General features: G+C 37.1%; 1 long non-coding RNA gene across 1 annotated transcript; it reads right to left on the bottom strand.

Moving 5' to 3' along the window:
- Positions 1,526–6,856, bottom strand: LOC109231248. Its single transcript, XR_002068778.1, has 2 exons — positions 6,464–6,856; positions 1,526–1,978 (listed from the first exon to the last, which is right to left on the bottom strand). It is a non-coding gene; the product is annotated as an uncharacterized LOC109231248 (long non-coding RNA).

Raw genomic sequence — 7,078 nt, forward strand, 5'->3', positions numbered from 1 at the left:
TTTCCAAATATCAATAACAATGTTCAAGAGTCGAGAAACCGTATACTATCAATCAAGAGAGTTTACCAAATATCCATTTTTCGCCCAATATATACGTCATGCCATCACACTAAAGCATAATCAGATATCAAGATGGACCGAAGCCCCAAATCAAGTGGGGTCAAAACCCAATAGTCAAGAGAATCAAGAACCATATTAAAAATGGCTTCCTAGTTCGTACTTAAGACGGACAAGTTCCATAATTTAAGACGAACTACAAATCCAAAGTAAAGATGGCAAAAGATCCAAATCAAGAGGCATGCCAAGATGAGTGACAAAGTCACTGCCACAAGAAGGACAAAGTCCCAACAAGAATGCAAAATGATCAAACAATCCGTACGAATGGGCGATTTAGCAAATATCTTACAATATTTGATATATTACGAATATAACAATATAAATTGAAGACAAGAGCAATAAAATCAGGTTATTCCAGAATATTCCAGCAAGCAAAAAGAGTACAAAGTTTATACACAAACCTTGGTGTTTTACCAAAAAACAGTTCAATCACAACTTGGGGACGTTCGAATTGTCTACACCGTAAACAAACCAAATCCGTCCACTTCCTCAAACACTTCCCCTTTGATTTTTCGAGGGTTTATATACCTTAAAAACATAATAAAATATCTAAATAAGTTCAATGATTTAACATGTCAAACTAAACATGATATTGGTGAAAATTACCCAAAAATGTTTGAAACAGAAATGTTGGACAGTATCATTGTTTCACGTTGTGGCTCAGTTTTGAAGATCTAAACGGACAAACTAGACTGTATAGTCTTCATAAAAGTTGTAAATCTATGTCATAGAGTTTCAGAACATCTTGAATCACCCCCATATCAACTTTGTACAGAAAGTTATGCTAAAATTACTAACAGTAGTACATGGAGTATTTCTAAAACTGAAAATTTGGGCAGCACCAACCCTGTACTTTCTGATCTCTTTTCGGGTAAATACCAGCAAAACCATATTTTGGTTCCTTCATATGAGTTATAGATCTATGAAATACCTTTCAAGAAAGTCCTCGATCACTTAAATCGGAGCTCTGTACAAAAAGATATATAGAAAACACTAATAGTTGTCTAGTGTAAAAACGAGCTTAGAAACTTACCCCAAAAGAGAGACCAACTTGATCTTCACCAAGAACGAATTTTGCTGGTTGATTTAGTAGAAATTTATGGTGGTTTCATGAAGTTTTCAGAGGCTAAGAAGGAGAGAGGGTAGATGGTTTTGTTTCTTTGTCTTGCAAGAATGAAACAAGAGAGAAGGATATGGAAAACCAAGACTTCCAAAGTAATATCTAAACTTTGGATAAGTATGAAAATGTGGCCGCCCAAACTACTAATATCTTTAGATAAATACAAAAGGTTGGCAGCCCAAAAATTTAATTATATAATATATTTAATAATAATTCATCAAAATAATATTAAGTGTTGCACATAGCAACATCATGGAGCTTCTTTGTCAATATTAACACAACCTAAAGTAAGAAATTTTCATATATTGTCAATTTCACGTTTAAGAAGTGCAAAGTAAAATATCTCCTCGTTATAAAAATGCTCAATCAAGAATGCAAATATTATTAAAATTTTGAGGTGTTTCAATAAACCCCTTCAAGTGTTTGTATGCATTTTGACTTGGAGCCCCGGTGAAGTATCCTCGTTGCTCTAGCAGTATGAGCATTTCATTTCGATTTGAAAGTTTCCCGCACTAATACGGGACGAGACTATGGCACTTGCATAACATTCATTCGGCAACACCCGGTGTGGAGCTGCTCTTGGTGGAGGCGGGGGTGGAACTGGGACATTGTCTTGAGGTGGCCGGCCTTTACTATTTGCTTGAGGTTCAAGAGGAACCTCCTCAACTTGGTCATCATCAACGTCCACATCCCCCAAAGGCATGTTTCCTAGTTGATCATTGTTGTTTGCCATTATTGTACCTACAATTGATTCACACCAATTAGTATCTCGGAAGGAAAATGATACACTCTACACAGAATCCTAAATATATAGTTAACACCACCATTAACTCAACGGCAATGGTGCCAAAAATTGATCTCGTCCAATTCACTCCTCAAATCAAGGATTTGAAACGGTCGATTGCAATAGCAGTACCCAACAAGAGTCGGGGTCGATTTCCACAGGGAATTATATATGGAAGTTAGGAGTATATATTGTAGTAGCGAGCTTGAACTATCTGCCGACGCCCCTTTTTCCTCGCGAAATCGGGTTTACGACATTTGGGAAGATAACTCTATTCCCGTTTGGGAATTGGTTTTTCTGGATTTGAAGAGTCACCACCTAATGATTAAGTGCATTAGGACACTAAGGGTTTTGAACTGAAAAACAGAGTTTAGGTAAGGGCTAAAAATTATCTCGAGGGGAAGGTGTTAAGCACCCCTCAAGATCCACTAGTGTGGTTCCCGTCCATGCAATGTTGTGACTTGAAATGCAGACAAATAATTCTATACACAAAGGTTGCAAATAGGTACGTAACAAGCATATGGAAAAAGGATCTAAGTGGTCTCACACTTTGTTTAAGGAAACGTCCAAGTACAGAAATTTAAATAAAAGAAATGAAAACTTAGAAGACAAGAATAGTGCAGTAAATTAAAAGAAGAGTTTCGGGTGGCTGAAACAAAGACAAAATTTTATAATAACAAAGTTACATAAAGGAAAGGGGTCCTAAGTTTGTAAAACACATGGATCATCCGCACAACACTGGTAGCAAATCGTACACATTGTATTATCGTGTGATCATATCTCTATGTCTACCCTTCCCACCCCGTTAAGGTATTAAGCGCGGAATGGTATCGTCACCTACTGCATGCTATTACCCGTCCCACCTATAAGTCTCGGAGGCATTTGATACTACTAATCCTAAAAGGGGAGGGAGTTAGGCTTTTCAGAGTTTAAAAGGTTAAAAAGCTAGGGCGACGATCAAAACACGTAAACAATTAAAGGGGAACTGGTAGCAATTAAGGGCTCAAATAGGCCTCCTCATTTAAAAAAAAGCAACTTATTTAGCACGACTGACAAATACTGGTTAGGTCCTTAATTAAAATTAACGTAGGAGAAGTTGATTTACCACATATTTCCCAGATAGGGAGTCCAAATTAGTCCTGCTTAGATGTAGTTGTCGAAAACTGACAGTTGGTTAATTACTTAACTATTTGCCTGTGTGTTAAACGGGACCTATAGGCATGATATCTATTAATTCAGGAACGGAGGAATAAACTGATTGCAAAAAGAATTGTTGGTTGTAAGCTATGTTAGTGTTTAAAATTACCACTGATTTTAGACTTAAGAGCGAGTGGCGATTCAGATTTAGTTGATAGCTCCTATGGGCATGCTTTCTAGGTGCTACTGATTTTACCGCTGTTTATTGTCATGCAGAGATCCTATAGGCAGGTCATCTATATGATATGCAGAATTTCAGCAACGATTTATGGGCATGGTATCTATGTGGGATGCAGAGGTTTGAAAGTAGTAACTCCTAAAGCATGGCATCTACATAAGATGTTAAATTTTGAAAGTAAGTATCCTATAAACATGATTTCTATGTGAGATGCAGAATTAGAAAGTAAACACCCTAAAACATGATTTCTATGTGAGATGCAGAATTAGAAAGTAAACACCCTAAAACATGATTTCTATGTGAGATGCAGAATTTGAAAGTAAATATCCTATAAACATGATTTCTATGTGAGATGCAGAATTTGAAAGTAAATATCCTATAAACATGATTTCTACCCTTTGGCATGCATACAATCCCATCCCTTTTCACTATACACCCCAGTAGTTATTACAGAATTTATTACAAACCAAATGAATCAGAGGAAATAATAAAATTACATCAGTGATTACATCTACATCTAATCAGCCTAATCCAGACTCAGAGTCTAATAATATGAGATAAACCAACTTCCAGGATCGGATTTTTCAAAGCCTTTCTCTTATTTGGGATGAGTCAAAGTCCCAAGGAACTTCAAGAGTTCCAGGCAATGCTTACACCCCAAATATCATTGCAGAATCAGATTATAGTGCAGTGTGGAAGGGCCAGCCCTCAAATGTCCAAGTTCAGAGGGAACTCAAGATCCCAACGCAAGGCTCATAAGAAGGGGGCAGAACTTAAAGACTAGGAGTAAGTGTTAGTGCAATGAAAGGGAATTAGGGGAGAGCCAGGGCAGGCTGATGGTCATGCCTAGCAACTGGATGCTGGCACACCCCTGACCAACCTGTCAACCTTAGAATTAGGGAGTTAAGACCTTGTTGAAGGCCAGGTTCAGCCCTGAACAGCAATCGGGATGCTGCCAGGCCATACCTTAACTCAGCACATATATGGGAATAGGGGTATGGGAACAATTGTTTATACTAGCAGCAAGAAACAACGAAAGAACAGGCAAAGCATATAGATACTTTAAAATTAACTTTGCAGAGAATTGAAGGCAGGCATGGATACAGGGACTATAAATAAACACATTAGGGAGATGCTGAAATTAATCTTAGAGCATACCAGTTCAAAGAAGCAAGTAAGGAGAAACAGTAGACTTATGAGAGCCAAAGTGCAGTCAAGAAACAAGAGTATGGGTTTATAAGAGAGTTGTGATTTCTGTATGCTTAATCGTGTGTGTGTGTTATTTAGAATTGTGTCATGTATTTATAGTGCAGAAAAGAAGCAGAAATAGGTAAGAAAATAGTTTGAAAGTCAATCACACAAGGTTTTCCTTTAATTAAGGGATTCTGATCTCAAACGGCAAGGTAAATAAGGAAAGGGGTTAATTAAACACTTTTCAAAGTAATGCAAGAAGGGTAAATACATAATAGTTATTTAAGGAAAGGGTTTTGACAGTACACGATCATGCAAATTAAGGAAAGGAAATCAGTTGACAGCCAAGCAATCAAGAGTCGAAAATTTTGTATGAATGAACCAAGTCAGAAAAAGGTAAAGAGAGGCTTTACTTAAGAAGAATCAGTAGTGTCACACCTCCTTTTTACACACCTACCCCGAAGGATAATGCACAAGGGAGTTTTTCCATTTAAAGTGACATTATTCGAAATGGGATTATTTATTGGTTTAGAGTCGCCACTTGGGATAGGATTGGCTTTTGGTGTCCCAAGTCACCGGTTTAACCTGAATCCCAAATCGAGGAAAATTACGACTTCCCAGTTGGAGTCTGCGAACCAGAAATTCTGAATAAGGAATTCTATTGACCCGAAGGAAGGTGTTAGGCACCCCCGGATCCCGTGGTTCTAGCACGGTCGCTTAAATTATTATAATTGGCTAAAATTTGATTTTAATACATGTTTTAACTTATGTGCTTTTTAACTTTAAACCGCTTTTATTATTATTTTTAAAGAGAACTGCAACGTCGTGAAAACGCGTCTCGAACCACGTCACATAAATGCACCCGCGGTTTTTGACACATTTCGACTTCGTTGAGATTTGGATTTGGGTCACATAAATGCGAACCCGTATTTAGGAAGGTAAAGTTATTAAAAAGCGCGCCTAAAGCGACTAACGTCTTATTAACTTTTGGGAGGCCATGAAATTCGCTAAATGGCGCGTCCCGAATTCTAGGATTAAAACAAGATTAATTAAACGAGGGCCATGCAAAAGTCATTTTTTTGTTTGGCACGGCACACCTCAAATTTCTATAAAAGCTAACTAGTTTTGTGAGGGCCATAAACTAGTATATCTAATATACATATGCAATCCCATAACGAGAGGAAAGGTGAATCAACAGTGAAACATTTTTCTTTGCCATTGCCAAGGTAATTTACATTCAAAGTTTTTGCAACTCAAAATCTCCATACGTACTGCTTTCACATGAAATACAATGACAAAACACACTATCTGAGTTTGACAGAATTATCAAGCAAGGGAATCAACAATTACCACAACGTACAGAACTTGGCAACTTCGCGAACACGAAATTCACAATATCGTGGTAAAATACCACATCAATTCTTCAAAATTCAGCTTCAGGAAGTAATCCTCTATTGTCATTTGTATCTCCATAAAATAACTTCGTGACAGAAAATTAAACGAAAACTAAAAAATAAATTAAAAAAAAAAAACGAAGAACCAACAGAATAGTAACCAATAATTAGAAATTAGAGTTCAAGAAGAAAATAGGAACGGAGATGGCATTTTTTTACAAAGAAAGAAATAAAGCTAAAAAGAAGAAGAAAACAAATTGGCAAACGTTCATAAACAGAGCAACATTAAAATATGCAATTAACTTATGTTGCCTTTCGATTAACTATAGACAAAGAAATTGCACCCACTTCAGAGAGTACAACAACAATCAGTAAATACCAAGTTGCTCACTTTACATTTCAACAGACCAAATACCTGCTTTCAATATTCCAATAATTCCATAAAACAACAGATCTGAGAACCATTTTTATTAAGAACATACCTCGCCGCGCACAAGGTTCAGTTTTAGAATAGAAGAAAGCAACCAAAAGTTGGAATCGACAAGCTTGTAGCTCGGCAACAGCGGAATCAACAAACACAGCAGCAAACAGCAATTCTTACAGCCCCAATACCACTCGAAAATCCAGAAAATTGAAATAAAAGAGCAAAAGTTCGAATGGCCTTTAAACCTTTTTTTTTTGTTCCTTTTCTTTGAATCTAACCATTTCTCTTGTGTATTTTCTTTTTAATTTGATGGAAAGAGGATGATGAAGATGGGGGAGGGGAAACGCTACGTTAGCTTCTTCAGCTGAAAGGGGATCGTTCTGATTTTCGTTCAAGAGCACCGCTTTTTGTTTTTCTTTAGGAGAAGGGGTGCCCTCTTTGTTGTTGATCTCCTCCTGTATTAGGTCCAGGGGCTAGGTTTTAATTAGAGGGGATGGGTTTTGGGTCGGCTCGGGTCGGTCAGGCAGGTTTGACCCGTTTTCTTGGGCTGGGGTGGTGAGCACTTGGGCTACTCGAAATTACTTTAGCCCAATTTCAATACAAGACAAACAAACAATCTTTCTTTTAATGTCTTACTATTTTCTAATTTTTCCTTTTCTTTTAATTAAAATCC

Source organism: Nicotiana attenuata, chromosome 8 (genome assembly GCF_001879085.1).
Source record: "Nicotiana attenuata strain UT chromosome 8, NIATTr2, whole genome shotgun sequence".
NCBI lineage: Eukaryota > Viridiplantae > Streptophyta > Magnoliopsida > Solanales > Solanaceae > Nicotiana > Nicotiana attenuata.